The sequence below is a fragment of the Rosa chinensis genome, chromosome 3, assembly GCF_002994745.2.
Source record: "Rosa chinensis cultivar Old Blush chromosome 3, RchiOBHm-V2, whole genome shotgun sequence".
Lineage (NCBI taxonomy): Eukaryota > Viridiplantae > Streptophyta > Magnoliopsida > Rosales > Rosaceae > Rosa > Rosa chinensis.
In genome coordinates, this window is record NC_037090.1 from 41,753 (window position 1) to 57,185 (window position 15,433).

Sequence of the window (15,433 nt, forward strand, 5' to 3'; positions counted from 1 at the left end):
AATCCACCCATTTGCCGGAGGATTCCACCACCTTCTTTGCACACCCGGAGCCTTTTCTTTAACATTGGCCTTTGAAAACTCATTAAACCAACACATAGCTATCATAACAGCCTCATTTCGATGGTGCCAGCTTGATCCTTCCCACGATTGTGAGTTCTAATTTTTCCAAATAGTCCAAACAAGCATAACTGCTTTAGCAAACTGTTAAGCGATTATTAGTTCATAATTTCTGTAATTTTAAAATTAATTAAATTAAATTCAAGTGAAAGCCTATATATGTGAACTTGTTAAGTGATTAAATCAAATACGTGTAAACCCGACTACTAAACCAGGAAAACGAAAAACGTAATAATTAGGACGTGGCCTAAACTGTGAGACATATATATTATATTTGAATAACGAGAAGGGTAAATTCCTCCTATGGTAACTGAGATATTGCTACTTGGACAGTTTGATACCCGATGTATTAAAGGGGACAATTTGGTACCTGAAGTTAGATTATGTTTGACACTTTGGTACTTCTGTTAATTTTTCTGTTAAATGTAAGGATAAAATTGACATTTAGAATATATGTATAAAAACATAATAAAAAAACATGAGTTTGTGGGTTGATTGCCGTTCTTCATAATTTTATACGTATGAATTAATGTTTATGAGTTATGTTGAAGTGAAATATTCTAATTTTATGTTAAAAAAATATAATAATCAGTTATTTTTTTTGTACTATTCTCTATGAATCCACTGATTTTTCCTCCTCTTCATAAACACAATGCGATGATATTATTTGGTATTATTTTAGGTCTTCATCATTTTTTGGGTCATTTAGGAGAAAATGAAAAAAGAATTAATGCTTTTGGGTTATGTTAAAGTTGACATAATTGAATTTTATGTTTAAAAAAATTTAATTGTACGAGACTAGTTTCAATGGAGTACTCTCATGGGTGTTCACTATATGATTACTATATTTCTTAAACATAAAATTCGAATATTTCACCTTCAACATAACCCATAATTAAGCATTAATTCATACCTATAAAATTTTGATGAAAATCAACCCACAAACTCATGTTTTTTTTATTATGTTTTTATACATATATCCTAAATGTCAATTTTATTCTTACATTTAATAGAAAAATTAACAGAAGTACCAAAGTGTCAAACGGAGTCTAACTTCAACTACCAAATTGTCCATTTTAATACATCAGGTATCAAACTGTCCAAGTAGCAATACCTCAGGTACCATAGGAGGAATTTACCCAAACGAGAATGTACACATGGTATCATATAGGATAAATTCCTTCTATGGTACCTGAGGTATGGTCAATTGGACACTTTGATACCTAGTCTTCCAAAGAGGACAATTTGATACCTAAACTTATACCTCGTTTGACATTTTGGTACTTCTGTTAATTTTTCAATTTAATGTAAGGGTAAAATTGACATTTAGAATACATGTACAAAAACAAAATAAAAAACATGAGTTTTGTGGGTTGATGGTCGTTCTTCATCATTTTATGGTATGAATTAGTGCTTATGGGTTATGTTGAAGCTGAAATAATCGAATTTTATGTTTTTAGAAATATAGTAATCGTGATTTGAACACTCACGAGACTACTCCACTGAACTATGTCTAATCCACCGAAAGTGGTCTCTTGAGTGTTCAAATCACGACAATTATATTTTTTAAACATAAAATTCAATTATGTCATCTTTAACATAACCCAAAAGCATTAATTTATATCCATTTTCTCCCAAATGACCCAAAAAATGAGGAAGACCCAGGGTTGATGGTCATCAACCCACAAAACTCATGTTTTTTTTTAATACATATATTCTAAATGTCAATTTTATCCTTACATTTAACTGAAAAAATTAACAGAAATATCAAACTGTCAAATGGAGCCTAAGTTCAGGTATCAAATTGTCCTCTTTTGAAGGCTAGGTACTAAAGTGTCCAATTGGTCATACCTTAGGTACCATAGAAGGAATTTACCCTATCATATATATCTAGCCTTCTCTCTCTGACAGTGGGTCTTCTTGCCCTTACCATACCATCTCCTCCTGATGACGGCAGCGGGCACTATGATGGCAGCTTCAGCTGGTTTGAAGCACCTGGATGGCCTTGATCATCCTCTCTTCCTCAATTTTTCTTAGAGGATCCTAGGCGTATGGCTGTGAGGGCGGGATTTGATCCCCAATGGGATTGGGACTTTTTGATTCGCCTATGGCCATCTTTGATGGTGTTAGTATAAGATTACATGTGTTTGCACTCCCTATACAAAACAATAAGTCTTAAGCCTAGGTTAGAACTGTGTATGTGTTTGAGGTGAAGACTAAAGCTATTGGAATACAAGATCAAGACCCCAACTAATCTTTATGAAGCTCTTAAATGTAAATCAGTCATTGCATATCATAGTATGTTTATGACAGGACCCGACCCAATTGTTTCAACCCGGATACGAGCCTACGGGGCCCACGTTAGGAGAAATCCTACCGAAAAATTGACAGAACCTGCCCTAAAATGGACTACCCAAGAGTTTACAAAAAACCTGGAAATTATTAAAACTAAACTTGTACTCTTATATACATTCCAAAAGTGAAATTCCAATATCACTCCATCAACACAATAACTTCTCAAACACCAACGTACACCAAAATGAAAGGGTTATCAGAGCAATTCTATGTAATTAAGCTGAAATCATACAAGGTAGGTTAACTATTAACCTACAGTCAAAAACGGAAGCGCTGATTCCTATGCCTCAAGTTCCTGGACGCGATCTCGGCAAATCTGAAATCTGGGCATTTGAAAAACGAAGGGCCCAGAGGAAAACATTTAAAATCCGTTACAGTGAGTGGACAAAACTGAAATAAGTTATGAAACGATTAATTGAATGCTTCCCCATTTCTCCTGTTAACAAAACCAACATGCAGCGAGATTCCATAATATTTCCAACTCAATCATTTTCAAGAAAACTCATTTGAAGATTAGAAAGGACTGTTGTCTGATCATCTCATGTCATCTGGGATGGACTGCCACCCAGATGACGTATCGGAAGGGACTGCCAACCAGAATAGGAGGCGGTGGGTAGAAGGGCTGCCAACTAGCCACAGGTAGTTAGAAGGGACTGCCAACTAACTATCTCATGTCATCTGGAAGGGACTGCTAACCAGATGACGCATCGGAATGGACTGCCAACTGGGATGTAGTCTGGAAGAGACTGCCAACCAGACTATTACCTAGAAGGGACTGTCAACTAGGTAATATACGCATGCACTAAAGATAGCCTCCTTGCCAACTCTTTTCTTTAAATCCATTTCTTTCATGATACCACATTTACTCAAATAATAATCCATTAAAAAATTAATACCATGCTGCATGCATTATTTAAATAAAATAAAAGTCCACTCACTGGTGAGTCTTGCAGCTAATCCTGCTGCCTGCCCGTATCCTCCTCACTCGAGGGCTCAATATGTCCTGTAGTAAATGGACATTATATAATTAACCATAATGAGAAAAAAAAATCTCAAAAATCAAAACTTTTCCCTCTGGAATTAGTATTCGTTACTCATAAATTCTTATAAAAAACCCACACCTCAAATTGGGGTTTAAATTCTTGAATACGTAATTTCCTTAATTATTCAACACCCTCACTTACTCTTTAATCTTCACAAGGACTGTTTCTATAACATAGCCAATTACGTTCCAATTCCTTAACCATAATTTATCACCAAATTCCCTTTTCGAAATCTCCAAATTCTTTCTTAATTTTTCCTTTCAATTCACAATCTTAACTCCAAATTCTCAACAAAGTAAATCAAATTCGTAATAGCACTAATAGCAATTTAACAAGAGGTTTAACCATGAAATTAATAAACCATAAGATTCAAAATATCTAAATCCAACATCAAATTCCCATGGAATTTCACTATCCAAGTAACCTCAAGTCTAAACAAAACTCAAAATCAAATTAATGGGTTTTGGAGGGGCTGACAGAGCTTCCACAACACCACCACCACCACCAGCGAGTGGCTTCACGCGCTACCACTCCAACAGCCAAATTCGGCCACCAAAATTCACCTACACTATCTCCTCAACAAGCCCAACAATATTTATACCGGCAATAACAACCAAAACTAAGCAGAAGTGGTCGGAAATTCACTCTAAAATCTGGAAATCCGATCGTTACTGTTCATCACCAATCTCACTTCCTCTGGCCAAAACAAGCTGCAATAAGGTTGAATACATGTTTAGCACTTCACAGGGAACCAAAACCATGAGGATTTCCTGCCGAAACTGCCAGAAATCGAAAACCCAGTCGAAGATTCCCAAACCCGTTCGGCATTCCTCCCCAAATTGGTTCAAATCAAGGTTAGCCAACGCAAATCACGTACCTAAGATGAAAGAGGAGGAAGAGAGGAAGCTTGCCGACTGGTGAGAGTGTGAGACGACCTGGGGTGTCTTGATGGAGTTGGATTTGCCGGATTGCCTTATCCGGTCACTGTGCGCGCGAAAAAGAAAGGGGAAGAAGAAGAAGATCGGCTTTCCGGATTTTTTTTTTTTTTTTTTTCTGTTTTAACTCTCTCTCTCTCTTCCCAAAAGGGAAACCCCCTTTAAAAAAAAATCTTCCAAGAATTGTAATTTCTATTTTTGGTCAAAACTTTCCATAAAAACTCCAATTAACACAAACTACGTATCCACGAACTCGATTTTTCGTATTCTACGACATTCACAAAGAATTTCCTAATTTACCGGGCTAAAGTAAGAATCACTCCTTGGACAACCTCGGTAAAATGTAACTGGTAAAAGAATTTAAGGCACGGGGCATTACAATCTCCCCACCTTATAAAATTTCATCCTCGAAATTGTACTTGTCATGGAAAAAGATGTGGATATTGTTGCCTCATTTGGTCATCTGGCTCCCAAGTAGCTTCTTCAACGAGGTGATTCCTCCACAATACTTTAACCAAAGGTATTACCTTACTTCGGAGTACCTGCTCACGGCGATCAAGGATCTGTACTGGTTCTTCTTCATATGTTAAATCTTCTCTAAGTGTAATGGGTTGAGCTGGTAACACATGTGAAGGATCGGCTATGTACTTGTGAAGCATAGATATATGGAAGACATCATGTAATCTAGATAGTTGTGGGGGTAAGGCCAAGCGATAAGCAACAAGACCAACTCGTTCTACAATCTCATAGGGACCAATATACTTTGGACTTAGTTTCCCACGTTTACCAAACCTTACCACACCCTTCCAAGGAGATAACTTCAAAAATACCCAATCACCCACTTGGAATTCAAGATGCTTTCTGCGGTTATCAACGTAGCTCTTTTGTGTGCTTTGAGCCATCTTGAGTCTCTCTTTAATCACCTTAATCTTATCCGTTGTGATTTCAATAATTTCAGGACCAATAAGTTGTACGTCTTTCTCCTACTTCATCCCAACACAAGGGAGTCCTACACTGTTTCCCATATAAAGCTTCGTAGGGAGCCATACCAATACTCGAGTGATAACTATTGTTATAAGCAAACTCCATCAAAGCCAAGTGCTTATCCCAACTTCCTTTAAATTGTAGAGCACAAGCCCTCAACGTGTCTTCCAAAGTCTGTATAGTTCACTCAGATTGTCCATCAGTTTGAGGGTGGAAATCGGTGCTAAATTGTAGTTCTGTTCCCATAAATTTGTGAACCTTCCTCCAAAACTTTGATGTGAAGCGAGCATCGCGATCGCAAACAATGGACTCGGGCACACCATGAAGCCTCACAATCTCATCCATATATTGTCTTGCCAGTTTATCTACACTAAAAGTTTCTTTAACCGCTAGAAAATGAGCTGATTTGGTGAGTCAATCCACAATCACCCAAATACCATCATTACCATCCTGGGTACGAGGTAACTTATACATAAAGTCCATGGTTCCATTCCGGAATTGGCAAGGGTACTCGACGGCTTCTGCCTTTCCGCATTCACTTGTTGGCATACAAAGCATTTACTCACAAAGGCTGCAATTTCTCTTTTCATGTTTGGCCACCAATAGTATTCCTTAAGAGTACGATACATTTTTGTACCACCAGGATGTAGAGCATACGCGGAATTATGAGCTTCATTAAGTATTTCCTGTTTAAGCGCTTCATCATTAGGAACACACAGTCTCTTTCCAAACATTAAAGTTCCATCTCTTCGAATAGAGAATTCAGGTTGCCAACCGCCACGAACTCCTTCTTTAATCCCCTCAATTCTTGGGTCAAAAGATTGTGATTCCCGTACTTTATCAATGAACACTGGTCTCACATGAAAACTAGCCACTAGAGCACCAACCTCATCAACCGATAACTCAACCCCAGTAGACCTCAACTCTGACAATAACAGTACTCGAGTGACCCTTAAATATGACAAAGTCACGGAGGGGTTTCTACTAAGTGCATCCGCCACCACATTTGCCTTACCGGGGTGGTACTCAACGGTACAATCATAGTCTTCAATCAATTCCATCCATTTTCGTTGTCTTAAATTTAAATTTGGCTGCGTAAACACATACTTGAGGCTTTTATGGTCTGTGAAAATCTGGCATTTGGCTCCATGCAGATAATGCCTCCACAATTTAAGAGCAAACACAATAGCTGCCAACTCTAAATCATGGGTTGGGTAATTCAACTCATGCGGTTTCAGCTGTCTAGAAGCATAAGCGATCACGTTACCATGCTGCATTAAGACACAACCTAAACCTTGTCTAGAGGCATCACTGTAAATTACATACTCCCCACTATCATCAGGCAAGGCTAGAATTGGAGCACTAGTTAAACGACTCTTAAGTTCCTGAAAGTTTCGCTCTTAATTTTCAGACCATATAAATCTGACACCCTTTCTAGTTAACTTGGTAAGGGGAGGGGCGATTCTAGAAAATTTTTGCACAAAACGTCGACAATAACTAGCAAGACCCAAGAAACTACGAATTTCCGTCACATTTATAGGTCTTTCCCAACTTAACACCACTTCAACTTTTTGTGGATCAACACTAACACCTGCAGCTGAAATGACATGACCCAAGAATGTCACATGGTCAAGCCAAAACTCACACTTACTAAATTTAGCATTCAACTGGTGTATCCTCAGAGTCTCCAACACAATACTCAAATGCTCAGCATGTAATTCCTCACTCTTAGAATAAACCAAATTGTCATCAATAAACACGATCACGAAGCGGTCAAGGTACGGGCGGAACACCCTGTTCATAAGATCCATAAAAGCAGCAGGTGCATTTGTCAACCCAAAGGGCATAACAAGGAATTCATAATGACCATAACGTGATCGAAAAGCAGTTTTGGCTACATCCTCCTCCTTAATCTGTAACTGATGATATCCAAACCTCAAATCAATTTTTGAGAATACTTTAGCACCCCTCAATTGGTCAAACAAATCGTCAATGCGGGGCAAAGGATATTTATTCCTTTCAGTAACCCTGTTTAGTTTCCGGTAGTCAATACAAAGCCTTAAAGTACCATCTTTCTTCTTCACAAACAACACAGGTGCACCCCAGAGAGATACACTAGGTCGTATAACCTTTGTCAGTTAACTCCTGTAACTGTAAGTACAACTCCTTTAGTTCCGCCGATGCCATTCTATAAGGTGCCTGAGAGATGGGTGCTATACCAGGAAGTAGATCAATGGTAAAATCTATTTCTCGCACCGGGGCCAAACCAGGCATTTCATCTGGAAATACATCTGGATAGTCGCCAACAATTGAAATTTGGTTAAGATCCATAACTTCTGCATCTGTATTCACAACATGTGCCAAATAAGCTTGGCAACCCTTACTCAACATCTTCTTAGCAATTAAAGCTGAGATTATGCAAGATGGGAGAACTTCCCGTTCACCATAAAAGGTGACAATTGGCTTATCCGGACTTCGAAACAACACCGTACTACAAAAACAATCCACTAAGGCATGATGCATCCGAAGGAAATCCATCCCCAGGATTACATCAAACACCACTAACTCAAATGGAATCAAATCCGCCTCTAAGCAAACTCCTTCTACAAACACTCCAAAAAAACGATATACCCATTCGATTCTATGCATTTCTTCTGATGGTAAAACTACATGCCACTCTCCCAGAAGGAGAGATGAGGGCACATTAGCAAAGAAGGAAAACCTCCTAGACATAAAGGAATGAGAGGCTCCAGGATCAATCAAAATGAAAGCCTGTTGACCAAAAACAATTAACGTACCTGATAGGAGCATTTTAATGCGACGTTTTAACTGCATTTCCCTACATTTCTTACGTTATTTCCTTATTAAAATCCTGTTTAGGAAAGTTTCCATTCTTTGATTGGGAAAGTTCCTATTTGTAGAAAGTTTATATTTTTGTAGTTTCTATTTATCATTTTTAGTAAGTTGCCATTTTTCATTTTAGGAAAGTTTCTATTTTTCTTATTAGTTTCTATTTTTTTAGGACCTCCAAGCAAGTGGAAAATCTTGAGGAGGAAAATCAAAGTTGCAACCAAGTGGAAAATCTTGAGGAGGAAAATCAAAGTTGCAAGGAAGTGGAAAATCTTGAGGAGGAAAATCAAAGTTGCAACCAAGTGGAAAATCTTGAGGAGGAAAATCAAAGTTGCAAGGAAGTGGAAAATCTTGAGGAGGAAAATCAAAGTTGCAACCAAGTGGAAAAACTTGAGGAGGAAAATCAATTCAAGTTGAACAAGTGATAAACATGTGGGAAGATATTTTTTACAAATTTGTCTAACATATCTAGCCCTTCATTTATGTTCATCTCCACCCTCCATTCATCATTTTTTGGGCTATAAATACACTTCTCCTCTCACTTTCCTAAACCAATTCCTTCATCCATCTCATCTTCTTTGTCTCACCATTTCCTCTCCATTTTCCTTAGTCACCATTTTCCATAGTCAAATTCCTTCATCCATCTCATCTTCTTTATCTCTCCATTTCCTCTCCATATTTCTTTTCCATTCTCTAGTTTTCTTGTTCTTCATTTTCAAGCCAAGAGAAAGAGAAGCCATGCAATACATCAATTTCCCAACCGCCATCCACCCTTGTGTCGTCCCTAGAAGATTGCTTGCTTTCAAGGATTTTCAAGTTCTTCGTCTCAAGGCTTATCCCCCCCTTATTTGTGTTTACTTGTATATATTTATTCTTTATTTTATTTTTGTAAATAATACTTTATTATTTTAATTCTTTATTTGTTTATACAATTGTATATATTTATATTCTTTATTTTATTTTTTTAAATAATACTTTTCTTTATTTGTTTCACAATTACAAGTGTACCCTCAATCCCCGGATAGAACGATCCCTATTTACTTATACTACTAACGACATTTCAGGGTTAAATTGCGCGCTTGCTTTGAGCGCGTCAATTTTTGGCGCCGTTGCCGGGGATTGAAAAATCACTTGCTAAATTGTATCATTTATTGTATATATTTGTTGTATATAAATTGTTTAAAACTTAGTTTAAATATTATTTATATTATTGAACGCGAATTTTAATTGTAGGTTGTAAATTGAGAGGAATAGGTGAAGTCTCTTTTGTTAATATTGGCCTAAACCCCTTATTGGTACCTAGCTCAGGTCCCTTAAGGTTGAGGGCGGCCTTTATTAACACTTGTTGAACTGTCTTCACACTTATGAACTTTTTCATCTTAGTAAGTATAGCCTATGTGGAATGGTGTCTAGAAAGGGGACAACGTTCATGACGGGTTTTTGAATCCAGAAGTGCTTGCAAATGGGCCTAAACCACTATGTGGGAGTAGCTCATGCCAAAATGGATTTTTCCTCTCGTGTTCGCCCTCCCCCACCTGGCCATTTCAGTAAGGTTGCCCAAACGATTTGAAAGGGAGTTTGTGTCTAGGCGACTATACTTGGGCCGCACGTCCACTTGATTTACCGCTTAGAATTTGATTCGATATCAATAATGTTTATAATAAAAGAAATACTTGTGAATACTCTATACATGTAAATTATTTTGTTGTTTCACACTTTAAACTTGTAAAAATACTTTTCACGTTTTATACTCACTTGAGTACTTAACTTGTGTCTTATGTACAATATACTTGTTAATTATACTTGTAGTTTGTAATTAATAGTTATACTTGTTTTTATTTTGTATTTCTTTGTTAATTATAGTTACTAACTTTATTTAATGTAGGTATCGTCTGGCTGCAAAACGTAAAATACAAGCGCTACTTGGGAGGCAACCCAATTCAGAATATAATCATATTTGCTTTCTCTTTCCCTAGCTAGTTCTTTTTATTTTTCAATTTTTCTCTTTAGTTTTTATTTTAGGATTTGTTTTCGTAAATGTCTTCTATCTATGCTTACTTATTTCATTGCATGCTTTTAATTGATTACATTGAGGATAATGCAATATTTAAGTGTGGGGGAAGGGATTTATATTTTTGTCTTTTATTTTTTAGTCCTATATATTAAAAAAAACTGCATTTATTCAGTCTTTTTAAATTCAGCTATTTACAAATTTTTTTTTTTAAAATATATATATATTTATAAAAATTAAAAAAAAAAAAATTTATACATTGACTAATGTCACACAAACTTTGCTTCAAGGACAACAGAACCATACCAAGGACATTGCAGAGCTCAAGAAGCAAATGGGACAAGTGGTGGACTTTATGACCAAGTTTCATGAAACTGGTAGGCTTCCAAGCAATACAGTTCCAAACCCGAAGGGAGGCTTTGAAGGTTCCACCAACTGAGGACAAGAGGAAACCACGTCTAGGCTGAGAAGACGTTAAAACCAAGCGCTACTTGGGAGGCAACCCATGCAAATTAGATTTGCTTTCTTTATCCTTATCTTTTATTTTTTCGTTTTTGCTTGTTTGTTTTTGTAGTTATTTTCGTAAATTTCATCCCTATATGCTTAAGTGTTTCATTGCATGCTTTTAATTGATTACATTGAGGACAATGCAATATTTAAGTGTGGGGGAAGGGATTTACACTTTTATCTTGAGTCATATATATTGAAAAAATACAAAAAAAAAAAAAAAAATTCGAAAAATGTCAAAAATTTAAAAAATTTTGGTTACTTTTGTTTTTGTTTTTGAGTCTTAGAATGCCCTTTCAACTGTCTAGGATGATTCTATATCTCTGAAATTATGATTAAAAGAGGATCACAAAATTGAGATGATTTTTAAAATGGTATTCTTTGGTTAATTGAGATATATGAAAAATGCATGCATGTGTAGTGGATATGGATTTCGTAACCTTGGTACAGAATATGAGCATGTTAGGATGAGTTTTGATTCATAAAAACCCATATGAGATATTTGAGCCATGTCCCTTTTTCTTGGAGTGATAATTGAAAAATATATTCTTAATTTCTTGGCGATGTTTTGATGATCTCATTATTCTTTCATTTGATTGATTGCTTGCCATAGATTAAGTTTGATGGACTAGAAAATGCTAGAATTCGCTCTTGTGCTTGTTGAGACGTTTGTCAATACATGGCCCTGATTCTGGAAGGGATAGAGGCAACCTAGGAATTACCACCATTGCTAAATAAGCATGTGTCCCTATTTGTGCCCGTCGTGGGACTTCCTTAGATAAACCCCTTTGAGCTTACATTAAGCCTTTTCTTTCATCACCCTTAAATCCTTAACCCTGAACCTTAGTATAGCTACACTCCTACCCTTTGTTCTAAAAACTTAGCGGAGCTATATTTTGGGACTTTACTTGAGGATTTGGCATTGAGAAAGAAGATTGAGAAGAGGTGAAAGTTCAAGTGTGGGGGTAGACTTGTCCATGAAAAAAAAAAAAAAAAAAATTATGTGAAAGCCGTGAAAAAGAAATGAAAAAGAAAAAAAAATGTGTACGGCTAGAAAATTAAAAGAAAGAAAAGAAAAAAATGTATATGGATTTTAGTCCTCCATACTTAGTGAGTTTGGAGTTTGTTTTGAATTGAAGGCCCACTATTGGAAAATTTGGTCTTTGTCCAATTCACTAGTTCTAGGGAAGTTTAGAGTGAAGATTTGGCCCAACATGAAGACATTAGGCCCTTTCATAAAACCTCTATGGGATGTGACGTTTTGATATATCTTGGTGGATTTCTAGAAGTCTCTACATCTACATGAGCTCTGCTAGGTTTTTAGGACACTTTGTGAAATTCCTTACCTTTCGTTTCTTAAAACCTTGAGCCTTGGCCCCATTATAACCCTTAATAAGACCTTCTTGATCCTTAAGATGGGACAGCCTTTGATTTGTGGAGATGAGTTACAAGAGTTGAACCTATGGCTTGGGTCCATCCGTGCAAGTAGTTGATATCCTTCATGAGATCTTTTCAAAAAAATTATATTCACAAAGTGCTTTTCGTTTCTTATATATGTGAGCTATTTGATTGCCTCAAAATATTTTCTCTCACATATAATTGAGTGATTATAAGCTTTTAAGCATTGTCTTGAATTCTGAGAGAAGAAAGAGTGGATATACCTTGTGAGGATATGAATCATACTTGTTCGAAGCATGCTTAACAGAAACCATCACCATTATTACAACCAAGTCCTACTTGTGTATGTGTGGATTATATGTTTTAATTAACTCTTGAATATCTACATATTGATTCTTGGTTGAGTGCTAATCTTGATGTAGTGAAAGTAGGAGATTTCTGAGACAAAAAGTTGAAGGGCAATAGAGTCATTGTTTTTGTAGAGTCTTTAATTTTCGTTGAGTGTTAGTGTGTGTCTTAGTGTGATTTTGCTAAGGGACTAGCAAAAGCTAAGTGTGGGGGAATTTGATAGGAGCATTTTAATGCGACGTTTTAACTGCATTTCCCTACATTTCTTACGTTATTTCCTTATTAAAATCCTGTTTAGGAAAGTTTCCATTCTTTGATTGGGAAAGTTCCTATTTGTAGAAAGTTTATATTTTTGTAGTTTCTATTTATCATTTTTAGTAAGTTGCCATTTTTCATTTTAGGAAAGTTTCTATTTTTCTTATTAGTTTCTATTTTTTTAGGACCTCCAAGCAAGTGGAAAATCTTGAGGAGGAAAATCAAAGTTGCAACCAAGTGGAAAATCTTGAGGAGGAAAATCAAAGTTGCAAGGAAGTGGAAAATCTTGAGGAGGAAAATCAAAGTTGCAACCAAGTGGAAAATCTTGAGGAGGAAAATCAAAGTTGCAAGGAAGTGGAAAATCTTGAGGAGGAAAATCAAAGTTGCAACCAAGTGGAAAAACTTGAGGAGGAAAATCAATTCAAGTTGAACAAGTGATAAACATGTGGGAAGATATTTTTTACAAATTTGTCTAACATATCTAGCCCTTCATTTATGTTCATCTCCACCCTCCATTCATCATTTTTTGGGCTATAAATACACTTCTCCTCTCACTTTCCTAAACCAATTCCTTCATCCATTTCATCTCCTTGTCTCACCATTTCCTCTCCATTTTCCTTAGTCACAAAATTCCTTCATCCATCTCATCTTCTTTGTCTCTCCATTTCCTTTCCATTTTCCTATCACACATTCCTTCATCCATTCCATCTCCTTGTCTCTCCATTTCCTCTCCATATTTCTTTTCCATTCTCTAGTTTTCTTGTTCTTCATTTTCAAGCCAAGAGAAAGAGAAGCCATGCAATACATCAATTTCCCAACCGCCATCCACCCTTGTGTCGTCCCTAGAAGATTGCTTGCTTTCAAGGATCTTCAAGTTCTTCGTCTCAAGGCTTTATCCTTCATCTTTCAAGGTGTATTATATCCTTTCTCTTGTTTTCTTTGTTTGATTTTGTAAAACTATGAATTCTAGTTAACAAATAATGTTAAGGGCAAAGTTTAAGCCCAATTTCTATGTTTAAATAAAGTTTTCGAATTCCATAATTGTGATTCTAAGTTGCTTATGTGAGTTTGTTCGATTAAATTTGCTTTACAGAAAACTTTTATATGTTTATCTTATTTGGGTCGACACTTATAGGATTTGCATGTAATTGGTGCTAGGTTTAAGAACATGAAATCGACTTTTCGTTTTGTGTAACTTGAATCAAAAGTAGTAAAGGTTCTGGACAAGAATCGAATTTAATTGAAGAGGATTGCAATTAGGTGGACTTTTCCATAACTAAGTTGTACACTTGAGTTGATAGCCTTTCTCTATGTGTAATGCGTTGAACATGTCATGATTGACTAGCTTTCTAGGGCTTGATTGCATGTTTGATAGGATTAATCTAGGTGCTTTCGCTTAGGTTAATTAGCATTGAAAAGTAAAATATGGGAAATTATTTGCTTTCGAATGTTTCACATGATCAACTCCTCTCTCATGACTTGGAAGAACAATTATAGGGTTTGAATCGAATTTGATTACATGGAATTGATTTTGATCTTTGTTCCTTGCGTTCCACCCTTGTATATATGTTTTTACGTTTTCTTTATTTTATTTATTTTAATTTTAATTTTAAGAATCCTAATCCCCCCTTATTTGTGTTTACTTGTATATATTTATTCTTTATTTTATTTTTGTAAATAATACTTTATTATTTTAATTCTTTATTTGTTTATACAATTGTATATATTTATATTCTTTATTTTATTTTTTAAATAATACTTTTCTTTATTTGTTTCACAATTACAAGTGTACCCTCAATCCCCGGATAGAACGATCCCTATTTACTTATACTACTAACGACATTTCAGGGTTAAATTGCGCGCTTGCTTTGAGCGCGTCAGTACCCAAAATGACGTTCGGTGCAGCGCGACCCTCCTGCTGGGTCATAGCATGAAGACGGGCCTGGGTCATTGGACACCCACTTTGTCCTCGACTCGGCTAAGTGCTGCTCATGCCTGGAAAACTGCCACGAGAACCTGTACTAGTAGCACCCATAGTAGTCTGACCCACAGTCTGATCAGATGTAGTAAGGACTCCCCGGGTCAGCTGAGGGCAATCCCTCATGTAGTGTCCCCACTGGCCACACTGATAACAAGTCCCCACACCTGCCTGACACTGACCCATATAGTACCTACCACAAGTAGCACACAGAGGATAGTCTATCTTAATCGGCTATGTACTAAAAACTCCACTGGAACCAGCAGTGCCACCCCTGGTCTATCTCCTACCAGATTGTCCAGGCCTCCTGAAGCGTCCCCTGAAGCGTTGTCAAGAGCTAGAATCTGAACTGCTCAGTCTACTGCCTGATGACGATGCAGAACCCGAACTAGATGCAATCCTCTTAGATGGCCCCTGACTGGGACCGCCACTCTCCAAAGGTCGGGAACCATCTAGGAATCTGGCCTCACATCTCATAGCAGCCTCCACAGCTAGTTTAAAAGCCAGGAAATCGTGAGGTGCCAACCAGTCTCGATAAATAGTTAGGAGACCATTAATAAACTGCTCAACCTTCAACTTTTCTGTCGCCACCAACTCAGGTGCATACCGAGATAAAGCAACGAAACGTTCCTGATACTGCAACATAGTCATC